The 26362-nt window shown below is 39.3% G+C and overlaps 1 pseudogene; it reads right to left on the bottom strand.

Annotated features, from left to right (window-relative positions):
* Window positions 1-7759: 7759 nt before the first annotated feature.
* On the bottom strand, window positions 7760-17046 carry LOC150057359 (THO complex subunit 1 pseudogene; annotated as a pseudogene).
* Window positions 17047-26362: the final 9316 nt, after the last annotated feature.

The following is a 26362-nucleotide window of genomic DNA, read 5'->3' as shown; positions in this document are numbered from 1 at the left end:
ACTGCCTAACAATCTCTCAATGTTCCAGTTTCATAGTCTATGGACTAGAAATGATTACATTTACTCTATTGTGAAGATAAAGTAGGATAAATATAAAATTTAAAACATGTAGCTGAGCATGGCAGTGCATATCTGTAATCCCTCACTTGGAATTCTGGGGCAAGAGGTTCAAGAGTTCAAGGGAGAGGCTGGGCTGGAAGCATGGCCTAGTGGTAGAGTGCTTGCCTAGCATGCACAAAGCCCTGGGTTTGATTCCTCTGTACCATATACTCAGTAAGAGCCAAAAGTGCTGTTGTGGTTCCAGTGGCAGAGCACTAGCCTTGAGAAATAAATTGGTTTAAGGACAGTGCCCAGGCTCTGAGTTCAAGCCCCAGGACTAGCAAAAAGAGTTCCAGGGAAGGGGCTGGGAGTTTGGCCTAGTGGTAGAGTGCTTGCCTAGCATGCACGAAGACCCGGGTTCAATTCCCCAGTACCATATTCATAGAAAAAAGCCAGAAGTGGTGCTGAGGCTCAAGTGGTAGAGCTCTAGCCTTGAGAAAGTCCAAGGACAGTGCTCAGGCCCTGAGCTCAAGCCCAGGACTGGCAGAAAAAAAGAGTTCCAGGGAAGCCTGGGTTACGGAGACTATGTCAAAAACAACCAACCAATCAACCAATCAACCAATCAAACATTTAGCATTAATGTCCTTCACATTCCATCAATATCACACACATATTAATTCATCTCACTTTTAGCTCAACTTTCCCTTCCTCCCTTCCTCCACTGAGTATGAAGGTCTATTACATATTTTGAGATAAGCAATGTGAATTCTCTGTTCTGTTCCATTGGAGCACAGTGTGGAAGAGAAAGCCTGAGCAAGAACACTCACCCTAGGGCACTGACAATGAAAACGTACTCTATCCATACTGATTGTTTCCCTTCAGGTAAAATGTTCCCTTTCAGATATTTCAACACGTGTGTTAATGCTCTGAGATAATTCTGACCATGGTGTCTGAAGAGGAAAAAAAAAATCTAGGCTGATTGAGGAGGTGTGGATGCTGGAACATAGCCTAATTAAATAGGTTATGAAATATTATAGGCGATCTCTAGCTGTTTTGAAGTTAAAAGGGCAAAATTTTCAAAATTCTTTTAGGAGGAGAAATTAGAATTAAAAATGACAAAAGATGTAAATTTTAAGAAAAATCGGGATTTAAAAAATGTACTTAGGAAATTAGAAGCACCTAAAACTATTTTTTTAATAGAAAGACAAGTGATTTTCCTAATTGCAATTGAAATAGTTTTTGTTTTGTTTTGTTTTCATTTTTCAAAATCAGATCCTTATTAGGCCAAGGTGAAAGGGAGAATGTTTAGGAGAAGAAGCTGAATGGGATATGGAGGAGGCCCTGGATCTGATGCTTTCCCCAGCTGAACCTTACAACAGATTTAAATAATCTTTCATTCTAAAAACAAGTAAGCAAGCAAGGAAGGGAGAAAAGAAGGAAGGAAGAAAAAAGAAGGAAGGGAAGGAGGAAGGGAGCGAGGAAGTTTAGCATATCGTGTCCTTGTGAAATCTTAGAGATTTAAACAACTGAAAAGAAGTTTTTGTAGATTGCTTTTTGCCTTTAAGCAGGGTATATAAATGCAGCCAGATTTAGAAACAAGAGTTTAAACATAAAGCAACTGTGAAGTGGCATGTAACTCTCTCTCTGCCTCCTGCAGGGACATGTTATTGAGCCACAGGAGAAGGAATGCTGGTTTTGTTTGCATCTCATTACCATCTCATTCACGTCTTCCTTTGGCCTGGCATCTTCTTTAATTGTTCTATTTTGCCTTATTCTTGCTAATTTGGTTCTCATTCAGTTGAACTCTGTTCTCATCTTCTCTCCTTTATTTTGGTTTTTGGACTAATACATTTCTGTAAGACTTCCCGAGAATTTTCAGTTTAGTGACCCATACCTCCCCCTCACAATGTTAAATCCAAGTGATTTTACCCTTTGGGATAATTTGACACAGATTAAGATGAAAGATTATCCAGGTGCTGCAGAAGTAGCACTGTACATCTCTGCACTGGAGATCCCTGAAGATCCTAAGCAAAGCAAAATGAACAGAAGATCAAGGTTTCAACAGGTGCATCAACAAGCTTTCTGTGAGAAGGATGGCTTTCTAAATTATGTTTTTTCCATTATGTTCTTTCAGTTTTCAAGGATATAAAGAATTCTAGGGGTAGGGATGTATTCAATAGTATAGGGCATGCTTAATTTGTGGATGGCCTTTAGTTCAATCCCACTCTCACCACAAACAAGCAAACAGACAAATGGACAGATAAGCAGAAAGCCAAGAATCATAAAGATCTTCCCATTGTTTGTGTGTTAAACTGCAAACCTAAAATCAACTTTAAATTATTCATACATGGATAAACCAAAAGTGCATGGCATTTTTTTCTATGACCTAGGTAACATTCTAAATGATAGAATTGCCACATCATCAATTCCTATGTTCTAGGAATGCAAAATCTACAACATAGTGATATAGGTGTATAATAATTTTGTTAGTTAAGTAAATTTGGGAATTGGAATTTTCCTTCTTTTTCAGTAACCTTTTTTCTTTCCTTCCTTCCTTCCTTCCTTCCTTCCTTCCTTCCTTCCTTCCTTCCTCCCTCCCTCCCTCCCCCCCCTTTCTTTTCCTCCTTCTCCACCTGCTCCTCCTCCTCCTCCTCCTCCTCCTCCTCCTCCTCCTCCTCCTCCTCCTCTTCCTCCCCCCTCCTCCTCTTATTGCCAGTCCTGGGGCTGAACTCAGGGCCTGGGCACTGTCATTGAGCTTTCTCAAGGCAAACACTCTACCACTAGGCCACACTCCTGGCCCTCAGTAACCTTGACTTCTTTTTGGCTACCTATCCTGGCTTGTTCATTTACTTTGCTGTAGGCTGAATACCTGTAGGGCAGTCAGGTAAATATGGGGCATTAGAAACACAATGAAGATGGGCTGGGAATGTAGATTAGTGATAGAGTACTAGCATAGCATGCAGACAGCCCAGGAATCAATCACCATCATCTTGCACACTTTTACACACACACACACACACACACACACACGCACGCACACACAATAGAGAACATTTCTTCTACCTCTGCAGATATTTCCTTTCTCCACTCTAATCTGTTCCTTCTCTCCCTAACCCCATGCCCATCACCACTCTAAGACCACTCTAAGTTCTCTCCCTATAATTTAGGATTTCCCTGCTATTAGATTTCATATAAAATGAATCAGATAGTATGCATCTCTGGTTTTCTGTTGTTTTCTTATTAGGTTTTAACGTTTTCATCCTTATTATTACGCTTATTAAGATTATTCCTCTTTTAATTCTGAGTGGCATTTCATTATATAGATTTGTTTCAGTTACTGTTAGGTATTTAGATTATTTATAGTTTTTAGCCAGTATAATAAAGCTTCTTATATCATTCTTTTTGTAAGCCCCTCTCCTCCTCATTTTTTTTGCTTATAGTCCTAGAATGGAATTTCTGGATTCTAGGCTAGGCTTGGCTTTGTTTAGCTTTATAGAAATCAACAAAAATTGTTTAAAATAGTAGTACAAACTGGGTGTGGTGGCTCACACCTGTAATCCTAGCTACTCAGGAGGCTGAGATCTTAGGACTGTGGTTCAAAGCCAGCCTGGGCACTAAAGAATGTGAAACTCTTATCTCTAGTTAATCACTAGGAAATGAGAAGTGTCACTATGGCTCAAGGGTTAGGGCGGAAGCCTTGAGCTGAAGAGCTCAGGGACAGCACCCAGGCCCAGAGTTCAAGCCCCATGACCCACAAAAAAAAATACTAGTATAGTTTTAAATTCCCATCAGTACCTTATAGAATTATAATTGTCCCACAGCCTCACCAACATTTGTATGCAGTTTTTATTTTCTCATGAGCATTACCCTGGGGCCTCCTTATAGTTTTGGTTTACCTTTCTTTGATGACTAATGGTTTTGAGCACCTTTTCATGTTCTTTTTAGTTAGTTGTATGTTTTCTCTTATGTAGCATCTGGTCAAGACTTTTGCCATTTAAAATGTATTAACATATGTATTTATTGTTGGTTTTTTGAGTGTATAAATTTTAAGTCAGAAAAAGTTTTATCAGTACATTCTACCAATTTGTGTCTTATTCTCATGTGCTCTCTTAAATTATTGTTATATCTTGTTTCAGTGATTCATCTCCAATTAGTTTAGATTTTTGAAATAGAAAAGCCAAGAATTTAAGCTTCTATCTGTCTATATGTCTGCCTGCCTGGCTGCCTGCCTGCCTGTTTGTCTGCCTGTGCCTGTCTATCATTTTTTTATTTATTTGTGCCAGTGCTGGGATTTAACTTAGTGTCTGGAGCTTCTGCTTAGCTTTTATGCTCAAGTCTGAGTACTACCATTTGAGCCATGCCTTTTTGCTGGTTGATTGTTGAGACTCTTGGATTTGTCTGTCTTAGGTGACTCTGAACTTTGGATTCTTAGATCTCAGCCTTCCACGTGAGTGGCCAGAATTACATATGTGAGCCAATCTTTCCTTTCCTTCTTCTTTTTTTTTTTTTTTGTAGCATCTTCTCCGAGGAAAAAAATTACATTATGTTGCTACCAATGAGATGGGGGGGGGGCAGTATCAGAAGATAAAATGAAAAATGTTTTCCTGTCACACAAGGTTGAAAACAATATTTTAAAAAATGAGAATGGAAAAAAGTCATACATACTATTTTAGGCAGAGATGAAGCGAGAATAGCCAGAAAGAGGCAGCAGGTGAGTTGGGAATGGGTTAATGGTACCTATTGAGAAGAAGGGAGATGCTGAAGACATTCACTTGTAACTGTATTGTACTGACAGATACTAAAAATATACATCAAAAATGCCTAAGATAGATAAGCAAAGGCAAGACAACAGGTTGAGGAAGAAGTGGGAATCTGGACGGGCGCCACAGCAGCTGAAGGGCAGAGAAAGCTGGGCAGAGGACCCTGTCTTGCCCCTGAGGCTGCAGCTGGCTCCTCTGTCTGAAAGCGCCTACAGCAGTGACACACGCTGCCAATTCTACACTGAGTGCCCCACAGAGCTGCAGAACAGCACTGATAAGCCACAGTTGGAAGAAACTATTCCGTCTCTAAATACTCTATGCAGAAGCAGAGGACCTCGGGGCCAGTCGCACCATCTTGTTTAACGGAGTGTAGGTTAAGGTTCTGAAGAAAGTCTCCAATGATATTCAGGAAAAGAGGGAGAAGATAGACTCCCCAAGCCTCCAGCTGACAGACTTCACCTAGTGAGGACTTCAAGTGATTGAAATGACCATTTGTGAAGATAGAGGTATGGGCAGTGGAAGATAAGCCTTAGAATGAAAGGTCCCACCTCCAGCTGGAACCCTCATCTCTCACTGGCTGATCCCAGAGAGCCCTGCCTCCTCCCCAGAGCATCTTTCGTTTGTGGTTTATGGTGCCATTACGCCAGGACTAACCCTATAAAATACTTCATTAGTATGGAGTAGTGTAGAGTTGGGCATTTGAAAAGGCAAGTGGGTTTGAATCCCTATGCTTTGAATCCTATTTCTTTTCCCATTACAATTTTTAACACAAGTGTGAATAATCTAACACATTATTGGAAGTAATTCACTCTCCAGTTCAGGCTCGCCTATAACTTCTTTCTCAGCTTCTGAACTACTGGGTTTACAGGTGTGTGCCACCATGCCCATGACAGGGGAATTTTCATGAGAAGAACCAGAAATACATTTTGGAACTTATACCAGAAAATAAAGTTTTGAGAGTTTTGTAAATCTCAAGTTTCTTTCTATTTTATTATCTAGATACAATGATTTCATAAAACACTTTTATGTGTTTTGGGAAATGAGTCCTTCCTGTTCGATAATGTAGTTTTCCTTTTGAAAATATATCAGTGGCACACTGAGATACATTTAGTGCCTTTGGGCTTGCATATAAAACTTACTTTTGACTTCTCTACATAATTTATATATAGAAGGATACTAAAAAATAGAGGGAGGGGAAAGAAAAAAGGGGGAAGACAGATTCTCTGAAATCTTTATGAAGTGCTAGAGTAATATAATATTTTATATCATATTAATTTCATCATGTAATATTAATACCATATTTCACTCCTCCAGAATGTTGAGAAGGATTATTTAGATACCTTTAGTCTCTTTTATATTCTTCATCTAATTTTGACAATAATCATTGTGCAAATTTCTTCATCTGCTGAGAGATTCTAATTTTTCCTGTTTTTAAATAAATGCGCGCAATTACTCTTCCAAAACAGTCCTGTATAAAGACAAATTTAATGAGAAGAAAATAAAAGGGGAAATTGAGCTTACATTTGCCATACATTTGTGAATAAATCCCCTCCATCTGATTGTCCTTTAATACTAGTAGGCAATGTCAATTCACTAAAAAAATCAATCACGCCTTGAAATGACTAAGGATTAAAATCCAGCTAATGCATGGGCTAAATATTCTTACTCCTCAGTTTGGGGTTATTGCCACATTTTCCATCCTAATATCTGTTTGGCCTTGGATAACTGGCTGATCAGTTGTTTCTAGTTATAGAATTTTAGAATCCTTTTGGAGTCTTTGTTATGTACTTCTATCAAGCTATTATTTTTGAGTCTACTAATATCATTCCAACTTTGATTTCTCTACCTTTATACATGGACAAAACCACCTTTCCTCTGCTTTTACAACAGGGCAATTAACCCAGAAGACTTGATGACTCCCAAAGTTTTGGTGATTGCTGTCTACTAACAAGCAAGCAGTTCTGAAGTGGACACAAGCTGGTTATCTTTTTGTTCAGTTCGAACAATATCTACCTGAAGACGGTGAAAAGGTCCCTAAAGACTGCTCTTTCCCACTCCACATCAGATGCCAGTTGCAAGCCCCAGGCTGTTTCACTTCTGATTGACTGACATCAGGGTTCCCACAGTCCCCTGCTCAGGTTTGATTAATTTGTCTGAGCAAATCACAGAATTCATGGAAACACTTCCATTTATTTGTTCATTATAGACTGTATTATAAAGAAGAGAAATAAAGCCAGGCACTGGTGGCTTACATCTGTAATCTTAGCTACTCAGGAGGCTGAGATCTGAAGCTTGTAGTTCAAAGCTAGACTGGTAGGCAGATCTGTAATATCCATCTCCAGTCAGTCATCAAAAATAAAGCTGGGGACGGGAGTTTGGCCTAGTGGTAGAGTGCTTGCCTAGCATGCACAAAGACCTGGGTTCGATTCTCTGGTACCACATACATAGAAAAAAAAGCCAGGAGTGGTACTATGGCTCAAGTGGTAGAGTGTTAGCCTTGAGGAAACCCAAGGACAGTGCTCAGCCAAGAGCCAAGCCCAGGACTGGCAAAAAAAACAAAAAAACAAAAAAAACCTGAAAGTGGTTCTGTGGCTCAACTGGTAGGGTACTAGCTCTTTGAAAGCTCAGGGATAGTGATCCCTCCTGGAGTTCAAATCCTGGGCCAGGCACAAAGACAGACGAGAAAGAGAAGAGAAAAGGATAGGAGAGGGGAGGGGAGAGGGGGAGGAGGGGAGGGAAGAGGAGGAGAGGGGAGGAGAGGAGAGGAGGAGAGGGAAGGAGAGGAGAGGAAGAGGGGAGGGGAGGGGAGGAGAGAGGAGGGAGATTAGTGTTTTAGAAAACAGTGGACTTCTTATCAAATGGTTGGTAACAAAATCTTATCACCATTTAAATTTTTAAAAAGCTACCTATTTGTTTCACTGTGGTTAGACTTTCTTCAAGGTCATGGAATCCAGATTTACTCAGTGTACCCAGCGGGGTACCAGGTGGAGGCTTGAACTTTGCCAGACATCCAGGAGCTGCCTAGATGAAGTCTTCCTATCTTCACTGTCACACTCAAGCTATCTCACTTCAGAACTTTTCATTTCCAACTTAAGAAGCCAGAATCTTTCCCTGTTCACCCAACTCTACCTGTTCCCGTTTCACAGATTTATCTCACTGAACATCAGGAGAGTCATTTGCCTGAATTCAATGAAGTGTCATCATCTTCCTCATCTGCATCCTTGCCAGTTTGAACTTCCTCCGAAGGTGGTGGAAATTCCTTGCCTATTTTTATTATCATACTCTCAAGTTCTTCTGACAAGCTTTAGAATGGCTGGTTGATGTGCCAGACGATGTGAGGACTTCCCCCATACTCAGTTACAGAGGTCTCCAGCCACAATGTGAATTGTTCATAACATTATGTTCATTTTCACCCATGTTTTTAGTGTTTCTTTGTTCAATGGCTTCACTAAAGAACTCCTCCAAAGTTGGTAGTATGTATTCTCTTGTTTCTAATTTACAGACTTTCATAAAATCAGGACAAAGATTTCAAAACCTTCCCTACCTGTTCATTTCTCATCAGAATTTTCTTGTCTGGTTCTTGGATTAAGCTGTCTCATCTGTATCACTCTTGTAAGGCTTGTTGTCTAATGTTCCTTCTTTCATGGAAGAATTCAGACAGTCTTCAATATTACTGTGAATTTTAATTTTCTTCAGTGTTTAATTTAGGCTGTAACAGTTTTGAAAACCCTTCTCTAGCTCAATAGTTAAAGCATAGTTTGAGTTTTTGAATTTCACCTTCATCTTGAGATATTGGAATAAAATTAAATTCTGTGACAGGATATGTCTATAAAAGTTTACTGTTATTCATTAGTAAGTCTAGCAACTTTTCACTTGTTGAAACTTTTGCAAATATACATGTTCTCTTCCTTTTTCAACTCTTCCATCGTTTCTTGTCCTGGAGGTCTTAGTATCATCACACTTTTTACTGCTAAGAGCAGTTAAGCCTTCTTCAGAATACTTAAGAAAACTTTTCTTAGAGATCTTTTCATAACATTGCACTGGGCTGCAGAAGTCATCCCAAAGTGACCTGATTTTAACCAGTCAGAATGGAGTGAGGAATAAGAGCTTCATTATCTCCTATTTCACCTTTTCTAAATCTACCCTCTCTTGTTTGTCCTCAATGTATTCTGACCCAGTCTGCTTTTCTGCTCATTGATATAGAAGATAATGACATATTCCCAGGTTAAACTGAATGAATTGAAGACTTGACTTTTCTGATCAAGGAAAATGTCTTCCACACACAAAAAAGTAGAATCCATCTATAGAAAACCCTATTCTGGAATTCAAATACTTTCCTTAAACCATTACACATGCATAATAAATATTTTTTCCTCAAAGTACATAATGCATTTGATTTGTAAGTAGCAACATTTTCCCCACCAAGTTTTTGTCCAAAAGAGGACAAAAACATTTCCCAACAGTAAAATAGGTATAGAGCTGCAGTACAAATACTCTTAATAGCCAGAGAAATAGTAGCTAAAACATTTGACATGATGAATTAATTATAACTACTTCTAGAGCACCGAGGGAAACTTGCTCAGGAGTGCATTTTCTGTTTCTCATTGCCAGGTATCTGTCTGAAGACATTCAACAATGGCTTTCTATTTTTGTTGCTCAAGGCCTCTGTGGTAGATTTTATAAACCCTGGCCCCACTTTAGGCTGCATGTTCCTGCTAAGCTTTCTAGAGACCTCACTACACAGACATGGTGGGAGCATGGTAAACCACATACAAATGTGACTGAGCCTGCAGGATAGAGACTAACAGTAATATCCTGAAAACCTAATAAGGCCTCCCTGCTCAGATTGTTAGCGTTATGTTTGAAGTAGAGTCCTATGATCCAGTGCCAGAAAAGATAGACCAGAAAAATTCTCTATGGCCAACTCCAAGAAAGAAATGGGGGGGGGGGGAGATAAAAGTTTCATGATGCAACTCAGGGAGGTAGTAATGATCCATGAACTATGGACAGTATCTAAATTATTTGTATATAATACCACTCAGGTCAATAAGCAAGTCTCTTAGTCTCCAGGAAAAGCCATACTCTGTGATCTAAAACATGACTGAGTAAATAGTGCTGTTCAACTTCATAACCGGGAAGGCAAAACAAAGTATTACGGTTACTGGCCTTGAGGCTGTAAGTGTTTAGTAAGGCAGAGAAAAACATGTGTTGTAAAATCAGCTTATACAGTACTTGAGCTATCCAATGAAAGCTTCTAACAATATGTACTGTAAGAATTCCCAAACAGCATAAATTGCTATGATCTGCAGAACTCAGAAATAGTTTTGGAAAGAATGAAGCTAGGAGAGAAAAATAGGATTCTAAATAAAAGACAGACTTGGAGAAGGTAGCCCAAGAGAAAACTTACGGATATTTGGGAAATGATGCTCAGAGGAGAGAGCGAGTTGGAACTCAGAAATAAAGAGCTAATGGAAATTTAAGGTGCAATTAATGGTGGTGTATTACAAGTGCTTGTTTTTGATGTAGGAACCTATGTTTATAGAGGCCAGAAATGAAATTTAAGCCTGCTTTGGATTTTGTTCTCTTTTGATAGATTATTTCTCTAGTTTGTATTTAAATTAAAATGTACAATAGTCAATTACTGAATTATTAGCTTTGCAGTCAGGGGTTACCTGATTCTCTGAATCTATCTCCCATTCCTTACCCACAATTCTGGAGTCTAGAGAAGACAGGCTAGCCTTTCTTTTCTATTGGAGGAATTGCAGCAACTTTGGAGTCATTCTTTGCATTCCTAGTACAGCCATCACTCATGGTCCACAGAAACATCAGAGGAGGGCATCATTTCCAAAACAGTGGTATGTGCATCTTGCTCATCCACCCTGCCCCACAAGCCATGAGGATGTCTGCTTCTTGTCATTTTCTTCAGGAATAGACATAAGTATACTCTGACAGTACCTGAAGTAAACAAGATCTGCACGCAGTGCTTCAGTAAGACTGATGATAGAGTCAAAGGTGATGTTTTTGTGCTGATGGTTATGTGGATGTCATCAAGCCTTGGAAAAATTGGACAGATCTTCCATCTGACTGATGACACCAAAGGTGTCTATGCTGTTCAGTGTATAAGACATAAGTTACGCAAAATGAGATTATTGTGGGCACAAAAGGAATCTTACCTGGCAATTCAGGATGCTCACTCTATTCATCATCCTGAACCTCTTGTTGAGGTAAGCACCATCATTGAGATTGATTTGGAGATTAGTTAACTGATGTGCGTGTGTGCGCGCGCATGCGCACATGTAAGTGTGTATTTGTCATTTAGGGGAACAAAACTGAGGTTCTCATGCAAAGCCTTGTGCTTGAGTAGGGAGGTCCCCTACGACTTGAACCCCACCCTTCCATCTCTTTTTGAGTTTACTTTGGAGATAGGGTCTCAGTGTTTCCCAGGGCTGGCCTCAGACTATTCTTCCTCCTGATAGCCTCTAGCATATTTGGATCACAGGCATGAACCATTGTGTGTATCTTGACTGTGGCAGTCAGATTTCATTAGCTTCTTGCTTGCCCTGGCCTCGAACTGAAACACTCCCAGCATTGGCATCTCAACTAGCTGGGATTATTAGAGTGGTAAGCAAAGGGCCTAGACTTATTTAAAGTCTGACACTGGTAACCTTGTGTATAGGTGGCTGGAGATGCTGGCTCAAGAAGAATTGGTGTGATCAGGGTGCCAGTGGCAACATCTTTGGCACATGACTCTAACATTTCCATTAATGGATAAAGACAATTGACTTCCCTTTGTAAGGAAAGAGAATCTGGTTCACCACTGAACAAGAGAGCAGTAAGTACTAATGACTAAGATGATCTCAAAACATGCTATAGAGAAATCTTTGTAGTTAAATAAAACACAACATGATTTTTAAAAAAAGAACTCAGTTATTAAATTGACCCAGCAAGTCAGTGGTTTTGAGGCATCAGCCATAGGACCCTAGCATCCCATTTTTAGTTTTCTTTTATAATTTTCTATAGGACATATTTTTGGATTTGACAAACTAATGGAAAAGGAAAGGCCCGTTTTCTTTTGATGCTGTAAAATGCCTCCCAGAGAGAAGATGCTAGTAAAACTCAGATGCCCCTTCTGAAAACAGTTTGAATTTCAGAAAAATGGAGTTATCTGAAAGTGAATTATTCCCAGGAAGAGTGGGACAGCAAATATAAGCTCATACTCGCTTTTGGACCTTTCTCTTTCTGAGGGAAACACTGGAGCCACAGAGATAAGCAACCTCTGTCTCAGCTAGGGAACGCTTCCCTTTCATTTTGGCTAGCTCTATACAAACCAGGTCACTGCCTATCGCATTCACAGCTTTACAAAGCCTTACTTTCACTCTGATTGGAGGCTGATCTCTATTCAGGGCCTTTGTTGTTGATGGCCATTGAATAAGAGAAAAGAGATCTGATGCTGGCTGGGCCAGGATGGGCAGGACAGTGAGGTGGAAGCCTCTTGGTTTCAAAACAGGGCCTGCTTTTTTACTGCAGAGAACCCTTGGCTTTTTTTGTCCCACCAGGATTAGGTCCCTGAAAAATGTTTTACTTGCTCTGTGTGTTAGTTAGAGTGTAGCCTACCAAGATGATTTTAGAGACTGAATATCTTTGGGAATTAAAATGCTATGCCAGCTGAGTACCTGTGGCTCAAATATATAAACCTAGCTACTCAGGAGACTGATTTCTGAGATTGAGATTCAAACCCATCCTGTGCAGGAAAGTCTGTGAAATGCTTATTTCCAATTAACTAGCAAAAAGCTGGAAGTGGAGCGGTTGCTGAAGTGGCTAGTTGCACTAGCCTTGTGCAAGAAAAGCTCAGGATAGTGCCTAGGCCCCGAGTTTAAGTACCAGCATAAAAACAAAAACAATAAAATGCTATGTTAGATAAGGTATGATGTCACATGCTTGTAACTCTACCTATGCAAGAGGCAGATATCATGATTTGGGGTCAGTCAGGTGAAAAAGTTCAGTAGACCCAATCTCAGCTAGTAAATAGCTAGGCATAGCCAGGCATTTACTCATGCTAGTAATCCTAGCTGCTTGGGAGAATAAGATAGGAAGATGGCGGTGCCAGGCCAGCCTCGGTATAAAGGTCTGGAAGATGCTGATGTTGGGTGTGGCTGCTCACAATTATCATCTTGGCACAGAATAGAGAGATGGTAGTCATTTCCTGTGTCCAGATAGGAAGCTACACTCTCTTTCTCAAATCTAACGAGTGGCTGAAGGCATGGATCAATGGTAAGAGTGTAGTATCTGACTGGAAAGCATACCCTAGTATTAAAACAAAACAAAACACAACAAAAAACAGCCCAGTACAGTGGCTCATACCTGAAATCCTAGCTATTCAGAAGGCTGAAATCTGAGGATCACGGTTCAAAGCCAAGCCAGCTACTAAAAACCACATTCTTATCTCCAGTTAATCACTATGGGAAGTAGAGCTGTGGCTCAAAGGGTAGGGCCATGGCCTTGAGCTGAATTGGTCAGGGACAACACCCAGGCCCAGTGGTAGGGTGGTAACCTTGAGCTGAAGAGCTCAGGCCCAGAGTTCAAGCCCCATGACCCACAAAAACAAACAAACAAACAAAATCAAAACAGATGTGCATGGTGGATTATACTTGTTATCCCAATTGTGTGGACTATATAAATTAGGATAGTCTTCTAGACTAGTCTAGGCATAAATCATATGCAACATGAAAGACCTCTTGAATAGCCAAAACAATTCTAAAAAAAGCAATACTTGTAAAATCATGATAACAAAAATAGCTTGGTACTGCCATGAACATAGGCCCAACGATCAATAGAACAGACTAGAAGACCTGGAAATAAATCCAGACACTTATGATCATCTTATATTTGGCAAGGGAGCCAAAAACATGGTGGAAAAAAAGACAGCTTCTTCATGACTTCTCTTCCAAGGAAAAGTAGACACATCTATGTTGAAAACTAAAGTTGGAACCCTGTTTGTCACCATGTACCAATATCAAAGACCTCAATGTCAGACCTGAAACTTTGAAATGACTGCAAGATGAAGTAGGAGACACATTAGAATTTATACTCATAGGTAGAAATGTTTTGAAAAGAGTCCCTAAGGCCCAGAAAATAAGAGAGAGATTTTGCAGAAAAGATAACATTGAAAAGTTTCTGTACAGTAAACCACATGGTAAATTTCAAAGGCTGCCAGTGGACCAGGAGAAATTTTTTACCAGCATATCCAGCTAAGGCATAATATCTGACATATACAAGGAGCTCAATATGTTAACATTCCCTCAGACTAATACATCAATGAATAAACGGGCAAAGGAGCTTAAGAGAGAAGATGTAAAAATGGTAAATAGATGCATGAATAAATATTCATGAAAAAATCATCTTTGGCCATTAAGGAAATGCAAATCAAAACAACTCTGAGATTCTATCTCACCCCAGTTAGATTGGCCAATATCAAAAATTTGAACAGCAATAAATACTGGCAGGATATGTGGAAAAGGAACTCTACTAAATCGTTGGAACGTAAATTAATACAACCACTCTAGACAGCAGTCTAGAAGTTTCTCAAAAAAAAAAAAAAAAAAACCAAAACCAACAAACCTAGAACTTCCCTATGACATCACCATATCACTCCAGGTCATCTACCCAGATCATTAGAAGCCAGAATACAACAAAGACATTTGCATACATCTATGTTCATTGCTGCATTGTTCACAACAGTCAAGTTATGGAAACAGTCTAGATGTCCTAAAACAGATGAGTGGATCAATAAAATGTGGTATTTTCTCAACCATTAGAAAATGTAAGATTGTGTCATGTGCAGGGAAATGGATGGACCTAGACACATCATGGTAGGTAAGGTAAGACAAACTCAAAGAGACAAATGCTCATGTTTTCACTCATATTTGTAAGCTAGATCTGAAATGTAATAGAATAACCTATACATGACCCTAGATATTCACAGTCAGACTACAGGAGGATAACTTTGCAGGGGGGGGTTTATTGAACTAAAAGATGTATTTAATAATATTTAAAATACTATTTACTGAAACAAATGCCATTATTGTAGCAAACTCCAAGAAATGCAAATACTTTTTTTTGTTATTGGTGGTGGTGGTGTCTGCTCTTGCTTTGTTGTTTTTGTTTAAGTGGGGAAAGAGGGGCACAGAAAGGTAGGGAGGAAAGGTGGGCAAATGCAATCATGCCATTCAATATACACTATGTGAAAAATGACCTGTCTAACTTGTAGGCAGGGATGGAAAGGGGAGACTTGAGGAAGGGGAAGGAAGGTACTCATTATCTGATGTATGAAATATTAACCACTCCAAACCACACCTTAATAATAAAATCATATTTTTAAATAAGCTGTCCACGCTGATATGCACCTGTCACCCCCAGCTATGTGGAAAACATAAATTAGGAGGATTGTCTTCTGTTGGAGACCATTGCTTTCAGCCTCCCGAGGAAGTAAGATTATAAGATGGCACCTGGCAGCTCGCTAACGAGTCAGTACTTGCTGACCAGGAAGTTTCTTTGCATTTGTTGATTTGTTTCTTCCGTGCTTGTGGATAGAGTGGATCGCTAGATTTCTTCCAGGTTTGTTTGCTGCTTTGCAGAGGACCTTTACTGTGATTGGCTGCTTAGGGTTATAAATAGTGTGGGGTTTCCAAGGAACGGGGGAGAAGGGAGAAAAGATGGAGAAGGGAGAGGAGAGAGGCAGAGAAGAAAGGAGAGAGAAATAAACGACCTCTGCTTGCAGCGATTTGAGTCTGTGATAATTCCCAGGACGCCTCCTAAGTGACGTGTCGTTGCAGCGGGCAGCGACAGTCTTCTAGGCCAGCACCTGCTTAGCAAGCACAAGGCCCCGAGTTCAAACTTTAGTACAGCTAAAACAATAAATAAATACTGTTTTATAGCAATAGGTTGCCTAGAGTATGCAGTAAATTTTTTATGTTCTTTTCTCCTTAAGGTAAATAAATACTACTCAATAAAATATTTAGCATCTTTGAGTAGTTGTCTTTTCACTGCAAGACAAAATATATCATGCCCAAAGCCACTTTCTTTGCATATAGAATGGACTTATCTCTAGAATTTTAGAGCTGACTGTGATTTCATTGATCAATCAGTCAAGTCATTCCCTCTTACAAGAGGAGGAGCAAAGGCTCATTGACAGCAACCCATATGGCAGCTTGCCATCTGTCCCAGGCAGAATTCTGAGACATACTGTGTTCATGCTAAAACCAGGACAATCCTCGGAAACTGGAGATAACTTGGCCATGCCAATAACCAGTGGACCAGCTCAGTAACACCGTGCTGCTTTCGCATAGGAAGCCTTTTCCACAACAGCATAACACAGTCAAGATAACCTCACTCACCAGCCACACTTTCAGAGTCAAGAACCTGCAATGACCAGTCTAGTTTTATGTTTTTGAGATGTATGAAAATGTTCTACCACTTCTTATTTAGGTGATCTTATCTCTAAGAACCCAACATTAGGACATAAATTGTAAATGTGATTTAAATTTAATAAGGTGGTAGTCTACTTCTGGTTTTGTTGGATAGTAGGAAAAAAATCAATCAAATACATTGAAGATAGCCTAAAAAAACATTTATTCTAGAAATTAGTTGAGAATCATAGTTATTGGGTCTAAAGTATATAAATCTTAGATTAAAGGTACAAAAGCTTCAATAGGAATTCGGTGGTGATAAAAATTAGGGGGTGAGGAGTGGGGACCAGTGGTAAAATGTTTACCCAGCATGCACTCTGGGTTTGTTCTCAGCACTGAAACAATATTGGACAATAGAGCCAAAACCTGTTATTTACATGCTTCCCAATTTAAGATCCAGGGGTAAAGATGTTAAGCATTGGAATCAAGCTTTTAAATGTAGCTTTTAAATCAATGTGTACTCTACCATTACCACCTAGGCAACACTGTGACTCCCTGTGATTAGAGTAATGTGATTAAAATCCAGGCTGATGAAACTTGCTGAACTTTGGTGAAGATTGGCCTGAAAAAAATTTACTCCTGAAATGTTGGTGGTGCATTGGATTCCACTTAATAACATTTTTTTTTCTTCTTATGTTCATGATGTTCAGGGAGAAAATCATCCTCACCCATGACTTCAACTTCGTCAATGGGTTGCGGTTGCTGTCACACCTCCGACCTGTGTCTGTGCTTGTTTCACTTCTGTTCCACACTAACTTGGCCTCATGGTACATCTTGAACATGTTCACGTTTCCAACCTTTTCAAGTTGGTACCAAAACAAATCTAACTCAATTAATACACAATTAATTAATTTGGGTCTCAAATTACTTTCAAGTTGATGTATTGGCCTCTTTCACACTGACCCCTATAAGCCACCTTTTATTAGATGACTTAATGGTACTGAATAAGGATACTGGGTCTAAGTAACTTGGTCTGGTCCTCACAAGCCATCCTGGCATCTTACTGGGTGGTTGGGGGCTTTTCACCTAGCTCAAAAAGCCTAGAGGTGAGATAAGCTCTTCTTGGAGTCGCAGAAGCATGGTGTTCATTAGCTTCAGGAGAGCTAGGAGAGCTCTACCAGAGAATGTGCAGATGTATCATTCTGTCAACCACTTAAAATTTTCATATGAAAATTTATGGTAACTTGTTTAGCCTTTCAAATTATTATTATTATTATTATTGTTGTTGTTGTTGTTGTTATTATTGTTTACTTTTAGCTGGTGCCAGAACTTGAATTTAAGGACTTTGCACTAGCATGGCTTGCTTGGTCAACTGATATTCTATTACTTGAGGCACGTCTTTGGCATAGATTTTGTTTGTTTATTTGTTTGCTTGTTTTGCTGATCATTTTGGAAATGAATTCTGCAGACTTTCCTGCCAGGCTGGTTGAGAACCACCATCCTTCTGATCTTAGGTTTCTGAGTAGCTGGGATGATAAATGTGAAGCACTGGTTACCTGGCTTCAGATTTTCAGCTTCACTTTTGATTTCACTCAGGATTTATTATTAGAATTGAATAGTTTTAAGTGAATGGAATTGCTTTTACATTTGAAAAAGAATTAGAAAAATGCAGCTAAAATAACTTGCATTTTGAAATTTATTGGTACTGTGAATGGCCAACTTTTATAAATATGCTCTTACTTTCAAGTATACTGTTCTTTTAGTACATATATATAAATGAATTTCATACAGTGAAATCTTTGTATATATTTTTCTAGAAAGTTTTTTTTTGCCAGTCCTAGGGCTTGATCTCAGGGTCTGGGCACTGCACTTGGGTATTTTTTTTCCCATATATTTTTAATGCAAGGGTTACATTATATTCACCAGACAGAGAGTGCATTACTTTACAAACATTGATACCCACTCTCATGTCTTGAAACCCATTTCTCTCTCCCCACCCTCACTCCTCATCTTGTTTTCCCCCTTCCCTATCCTATTTCAAATAACCACATATATCCAATATATCAGATAATAAGGTGAAATACTGTAACAATATGAGATAACCAAGGGACAGCAAAAGAGATGAGAGATAACATAGTACATTAAGGACAGCAATCACTCGTTATATGGCTTTTGTTTCTATATCCTGGAGGTCCTTTCATTTAGCGTCATCCTATATGGCCTTATGTACCTAGGTTTTGCCCTATTGTAAATCTCTGCTAGGAGAGCCCAAGGTTTCTACTGATTATGACAAATGAGGGAAATCATTGAGCCTAAGTTCCTTTAAGTCTGCCTTACTTCACTTAATATGATTTTTTCTAAGTCTTTCCATTTCCTTTCAAATGGGGCGATGTCATTTTTCTGATGGCAGCATAGAATTCCATTGTGTATAAATACCACATCTTGTTGATCCACTCATCAATTGAGGGGCATCTGGATTGCTATGGTAAATAGTGCTGCAATGAACATCGTTGTGCTAGTGGATTTAGTATGTCCTTGTTTCTGGATGATTGGGTAAATGTGTACTTGGGTACGTTTTAAGGCTAGCACTGTTACTTGGGCCACAGCACACTTCTGGATTTTTCTGTGTAGGTGCTATCGAGTAATTGAACCCAAGCTTGCTCAGCAAGTACTCTACCATTATGCCAAACTCCCAGCCCTCGAAAGTTTGTTTTGTTTTGTTTTTCCCCACAGTAAACACTTTTTTTTTTTGCCAGTCAGGGCCTGAGCACTGTCCTTGGACTTTTCTTAAGGCTAGAGCTCTACCACTTGAGCCACAGCACTACTTCCAGCTTTTTTTCTACATATATGGTACCAAGGAATCGAATCCAGGTTTTCATGCATGCTAGGCAAGTATGCTACCACTAGGCTAAACTCCCGGCCCCACTGTAAACATTTTAATGGCTGTACAATATTCCATCATGTTGTACATTTTTTTTTTGGCCAGTCTTAGAGCTTGAGCTCAGGACCTTGGAAATATCCTTGAACTTTCCCAAGGCTAATGCTCTACCACTTGAGCCACAGAACCACATCTGGCTTTTTGTATGTGGTACCGAGGAATCAAATTCTTGGCTTTGTGCATGCTAGGCAAGCACTCTACCACTAGGCCACACCTGATCCCTAATATGTACATTTAAGAAGGAGTGGGTGTTGGGGGGGTACTGTGGCATGCATTTAAGGCCTTGATTCTCCCTTAACTTTTTCTGCTCAAAGCTGGTACTCTACAACTTGATCCACATTTTCACTTCTAGTTTTTTGCTGGTGAATTGGACATACAAGTCTTAAGGAGATTTTTTTTTCCTTTCTGGCTTTGAACCGAGATCTCAGCCTCCTAAGTAGCAAGGATTACATATATAAATCACTAGTGCTCAGATTTAAATTTTATTTTAAGTATATAGGATCTCTAGGATGTGGAAACAAGAGCTTTATTTTGTGTGATTGTTGTTCTTAATGTACTGTCATTTCTCTTCTCTTCTTTTTGTCCTTTGGTTAATCTCATATTGTTACTGTATCTCACTTTGTTACCTGGTATATTGTATATACATTTATTTGAAATAGGAAAGGGAGGGGGTAAACAAGATGATTGGGAGGGGGCGGCGGGGGAAATGGGGACAAAAACATGAGATGGGGTATCAATGTGTGAGAAGTGTTGTGCCTACTACCTGGTAAATGTAACTGAATACATTACCCCCGACAATAAAAAAAAAGTATATTTTCAGAGTTTGGATGCAAGTATACACTCTCCCCAAAGTTAAGTATATATTCTTATACTTCAGTGAGATTTGGTTAGGAATGGTGCTGAAATTTGAAATTAGTTTTCCCCAAAATTATGCTGATATTGTTCCTTTGTTTTCCAGTAATAAATTCACAGGTTAAAAAAAATCCATGTGATTCTGTATCCCTCTTAGGAGAATCTCTTTTGTATTATTCTGGTTCTGAAATTTCATAAAATATGATCAGTGGCTTTTAATATGGGTCTTTTCCTCTGAAGGTCTGATAGGTTGTTTGGTTTTAATTTGTTATATTAATCATTTCTCCCTCAAAGTCCCTTCTCTTCTGATTTTCTTGGCATTCCTACTAAATGAATGACTATCCTTCCAGATGTCTTCCTCAGATTCTCTAGGTTTTTCCTCCACCTTTGTTTATTGCGCTTTGAATCTCTACTCAAATGCCTCCAAAGCAATTGGAAAATACTTTGATAATGTTGAGGTTTAATTGATTTGGTTGTGTTTAGTTTCTGTCTGGTTTTCTTTTATGTGTGGTGATTCCATCGTTTTCCCAGGGGTTAATTTGACTTGGGTTTAGATTTTTATACTGCTCTTCATTTCATATTACATTTGAAATCTTGCCATAACTTATCTTCAGTAGATGAGAGCTCACAAGAACATGAGGTTCAGGTAATACCACAGCTAATTCCATTATAGGAGGCTTGGGCGTATGGATCTATATGGGGAGCACAAGAAGCAGGAGTCTCCACCCATTATGGTGAGTACAGGTTTTTCCACAGTCCTTGCCTGCTTTTCCAGCTTCAGAGTTTCCCAAGCCCCAACTCCCACTTTAGTGAGCTGTCCTCATGGTGTGAAGGTGGAGACCAACCAGGAGCCTGTAGGTCTGAGAAGCCACCACTCCCTGTATGACAACAGGGCCGTGGGTGGACACGGATGTAACTGTTTTGATATCCTCTAACTAATCACCTCACTGGCTGTCTTCATCCTGCTCTTTCCCCTAGTTCCCACTGTTTGTGATGTTCGGATTATTCTGGGGGCACAGTTAAGAAAACAAACAAACTGTTTGACCTTCTTCTTCTCTATGAGATTGTGACTTCCTCAGGTCTCTTGGGTCTTGCTTGGAAGTTTGAGTTGAGCTACTGTGTATTTTTTTTTTTAATTTAGTTGATGCCATCACTTTTAAATTTACCATACTACCATGTTTTTTTTTATCATTTATATCATATATAGCTTTCTGGCATTATAATGAATTTTTTTTCTCCTAGGTTTAAACTTTATGTTCCATTAACCAATGTGAACTTGAAAGCAAACTTTTTGTTTAGGACGTTAATATGTAACTATGGCCTTTTCTTTTGTATTATTCTCTCAAAAGATATAGATCTAGTGTCTGATGTATCAGTTCATAAGTATTTAGAAACATTTCCTGCTACCTTTATTTGGCACATGAGGAAATAGATTCAGACAGACTATTTGCCAAAATACACAAATAAAAAAAGCTGAGAGGAACCAGTCTTGAAGCCCTAAAGTTCTTTCTCTGTGTACAATGCTTTACTCATATACTTCATGTGGATTCATATGGTGATCAAGATGAGAGCAACATCCTCAGACCCAAGCTAAATGTGATCTAGAGATGAATCTAGGATACTATCCAACTGTACACATTTAACTCAGTGCATACTGAGAAGACTGTATCTGATTATGATTATATTTCTATAGAATTTTGAAAGTGTCATAGAGCTAAATATTTTTGCTTTGAGATGCCTGGTGATCTGCATTACTCTTGTTGCAGATTCCCTGTACCAGTTATTTCTTCTATTTAACAAGCTCTCTCCCCACCTATACAGTCATCATCTATTAGTGTTCCCAAGTCTACTAGTCAGCTGAGAAGTTCTGCTGAGCCAGCCAGGCCTAATTGATCTTAACCAGGCTCCTTTGAGGACTGTACTGGGAGCTGAGTGTAGTATTCATTCGTCTGATGGCTGGCTGTCTGGCTATGGCCTGGAACGATGTCTATCATCAGCCAGAAAGCTAACCCAGGCTTATGCATGAGGCTGAATAAATAAGGAGTAAGGTTGAATGAATGAGAATGAATGGAGGCTACTTTTAACCCAATCTTCTTGACTCTAAAGTTAGAACTGGCATAGAATACAATCAGTTTTCCTGCACTGTGTGATTAAAATAACTCATAGCTCAGTTCAGATAAATGAACTAGGAAGGAGTTATGAGAGCATGCTGAAAGGGCCAGAAGTACAGAAAGGAAAATAATTGGCACCATTTTTATAAACTGTATAGCATACTTGGCCTTTGGACCTGAGCCTCAGTAACTGGAGAGCATTGCCTGTAATGGACTATAGAGATCTCTGGTTTATGGACTGAATTGTTGCTCTCCAAAATTCATGTGTTTAAATGCCACAGTGAAACTCCTTTAAACAATTAGACTAGACTAAAAGGGGATTAAAAAGAATGGCAGAAATGTAAAACAGTTCTATAGGGCATGCGAACTAGTGGGGGAAGGAGGAGAAGGGAGAGTGAATGAAGGTAATTATGGTCAAAATACTTTGTGTACATGTGTGGAAATGCAATAACGGTGTATCCTGAGATTGGACTGAAAAGGTGGAGAAAAAAAGGAATGAAAGGGATGGAAGAGATGAGACTATTGAAAATACATTGTATGTGTTTGTGGGTAAAATGAAACTTTCAGTGCACTAATAAAAAACATAGGAAAAATGTATATGTTGAAGTTCTTACCATTAATGTTACTGCTCAGGATATTGAATCTTCAGGAGGCCATTAAGGTTGAATGAAATCATAGAAATGAAGCTCCCAGCCAGTAGAATTGTCACATTGCAAGCGAAGGAAGACAGAAAAGTCTTTCTTCTCCTTGCTGTGCTTGTGAAGTCATGGTGAGAAGGCCTCTATCTGCAAGCCAAGAAGTGGGCTTTCACTTGCTGGATTTTGATCTAGGATACCACTGACTCTAACTCATGCAGTCCTTGGTGTTTTGTTATGGAAGCAGATGATAACTAATATACTTCCTCCTTTCTTTTCATCTTTTACACGGAAGGAAGTGCAGTCCACAGAAGATGCCTGATGGATATAGGAGAACAAAGAAAATAGGTCCCCATTACTGTAGAGGCAATGACTCTAGGATTAGTTAAGGTCCAGCATCTCCTTTTGGATCAAGGCAGAGAGGTGGACATAGCAGATTTAGCCTGAGACTACAACCATTGTCCCTTCTTTATCTTCCTTTCTCTGTCCCTTTTCCAGTTTTCCCTGAAAGAGAAGGATTCTATCAATAATTCATAGGCATCCAGTTCTCTGACTCAGAGCCTACTTCTAGGATCCCTATAAAGACAGATATTATAAAATAATAAGATAATAAAAGCATACACTTGCCATTGTTACATATTTATAAGCATGCTTGTATATTTTTAGCTTCATGCAGTCTGTAAAAAATCAAAATGTTGTTTTACTCTTTGATAAAAATAGCATTGGTTAACATTTGCTAGGTGCTTGCTGGGTTCTGCACTGTTGTACATATAACATGAATATTCTCCTTTAGCCAGTTTTTAACTGAATGCTTTTGAAATAATTTTCTATCTGGGATTTTGATCTACTATTCTTTGCTCTATCAACAAAAGACTTCTGGGCCTGCGTAAAAGTAATCTTTAACATATGGCATTGAGGAAACATCTGATAAATGTCCCAGACAAGAAAAGTTGACCTTGTTTCAACTTAGAAGATCTAGTCTGTCTGGGTTCATCATCAAATTGTCTTGACAGAAAAACCCAGTGGCAAGGGAGGGTTCCTGATTAATATATGGTTTGGAAGGAACTCCATGGTAAAGCTTTCACCTAACAAGCACAAACCCTGCATTCAGTGGATCTTCTGTGCTTAAATAGAAAAGATGAGCCAGCCATAGTGGCAAGTGCTCTATAATCTTAGCTACTCAGGATGCTGAAATCTGAGGACTGAGGTATAAAGCCAGCCTGGGCAGGAAAGTCCATAAGACCTTATCTCTAGCTACAGTACAAAGCACAGTGCAGCTGTGGCTGAGGTGGTAAAGCACTAGCCTTGAGTGCAAAAGCTAAGGGCAGCATCCAGGCTCTGAGTCTAGGCTCCAATACTGTGCATGCGGGCAGGCTAGCACTCTACCTCTTAAACTGTAGCTCTATTTCTGGCGTTTTCTGTTTATCTGGTACTTTGAAATCAATGCCAGGGCTTCATGCATGCTAGGCAAGCACTCTACTGCTAAGCCACATTCCCAGCCCTATTTTAATTTTTCAAGAGAATTGCACTAACCTCAGTAACCATTAGGCAGAGTTTATTCATTTGCATATTTACATTTCTATCACCACTTGTCAAAATACTTTTCTCTCTGTAAGAAGTGTTATGAGCATCACAGGAGCACAAGAAATGAGACAAGGGCAACTGTTTAAGTCAGTGAATTTTTAACTTCATTGCAGCAACAGGAAATAGAAACTTCTCTTATAAAGGGAGGGTGGGGGGGACACTATTGTTTGTAAGTTGCATAGCAATGCTTTGTCTTTTTTCAGTGTAGGTGGAAATGACCTCTGACTCCAAGGGAAAATCCAGAAAGGAAGAGCAGATAAGACTGTTTGGTATGGTTCTAAGCCAGAAACTAAGGACTAGAGAAGGAAAAAGATTGATCTCCAAGGTCACTAGCTAGGAAACAGTGCAATCAGAACTGGACCATGGCTTCTCCACTTCAGGCTGGGTACAGGAAACGAAGAAGGGGGCGAGTGATGGTGTGTGAAGGAGACCGTTTCTTCCAAAAACAAAGCAAACAATAACATTCCAACAGGTCAGAAATCTGGATAGCATTCCTGATCCCCTTCCCCCAATCTGAGATCGTTTGTAGCAAGTACATTTTAAGGAGATATTTAAAGTTATAAAATTAAACCTATTCATGATCCAGAAGCAGAACAGGTGTTTGAAGAGATGGAGACATGCTTGAGGTTAGACAGACTGAATTAACAATAAATATTTCTTAGTTTGACTCATTTGAAACCTCAGTTGAAACTTACAAGAAATGCTAAGAGGCTTAAATATTGGAGAGTTTGTAAAGAAAGTTTCTCTGGAAAGTATCTATTAAGGCATATTTCTTTTAGTGAAAGAAATAGTTGACCAGATTGGGCACTTCAGTGGGTTTTTAACTGTATTTTTATATTAAAGGCCAAGTCAGTCATTGATTTCTATATCTTCCTAGGCTGGTCTTTCCCCATTTGAGCAGTCACATAAATTTCCTCTATTACCTTAACATGCAGGAGGTTGATGCAAACAGGAGAGATGAGAAAAAAGTGACTGCACCAGGCAAAAGGTTTGGAAGAGATAAAAATAGGAGACTAGAGGCCTGGTGAGCAGATATTGGCAGCATGCCTAGAACAGCTCTGAGAGAAGGAAGGAGCTCAGTAAGAGCATTTCCTGCTTTTAGTTTACAAAAATACACATAAATTCAATTATTCTTTAAGAGGTGGTCTATTCATTCTGAGCAGCATTAGGTCATTAATTTGAAAATTGGAGGTAGTCATAAAGAGCGGTTATTTATTATTTTTTTTTTGTAAATACATAGATGAATGGGCCTCTCCCTGCTACACCCACTGCACACCTGGGCTGTGTGAATGTTATCTGCTTTGGAGATAGTTTCCCAGAAAATTTCAGTTTAGAGGAGGTTGAAGCCAGTGGTTGCTTCTCTAAACCTTTTCCTATGTTTCCTTTCTCCTGATTCTCTCAAACAACAATCCTTGATAGAAAATAAAAGACAACCATACCCATAGAAAAAGCTGGAAGTGGTGCTGTGGCTCAAGTGGTAGAGCACTAGCCTTGAGGAAAGCCCAAGGACAGTGCTCAGGCCCTGAGTTCTAGCCCCAGGACTGGCAAAAAAAAAAAAAAAAAAAAAAAGGAACAATCATCCTATAAGCTAGGAAAGCTCCTTTTTGCCCCTACCCCACCTCCATAATCATGATTGGATTAGCAAAGTCCTGCATCAGTTTCATGAAGTCGAAAGTGGCTTTATCATTAGTTCCTGTTTCCCATAGGACTTGGGAAGTTTCCATACTATCAGTTTATCCATAATTCCCCCAGGAAGCAGACAAACCTGGTTTTTACTCTTCACTTGGATTTGGGGAGATTTGGTTCTGGTGCCTAGGTTTGTTACTAGGAACCATTTTTTTTCATGGAAAACTTTTCCTCATGCTTATACAACCTGTAATAAGACACAGTCCTTTGAACACTGGGCAGGTGTGTGGCTTTATAGCACCGTATTTTAAGATAGAATTTGTCTTAATCTTTCAGTTAAGCCTCTTTACACAAACACTGCTGCCAAGGGAACAAATGCAATTCACTTACAAGTTGTTTGTCTAGTTAACAG

This window comes from Megascapheus bottae, chromosome 10, assembly GCF_031878675.1.
Source record: "Megascapheus bottae isolate mThoBot1 chromosome 10, mThoBot2.hap1, whole genome shotgun sequence".
Classification (NCBI taxonomy): Eukaryota; Metazoa; Chordata; class Mammalia; order Rodentia; family Geomyidae; genus Megascapheus; species Megascapheus bottae.
Note: the sequence above shows the minus strand (reverse complement) of the source record. Positions and strands in the feature narration are given on the sequence as shown.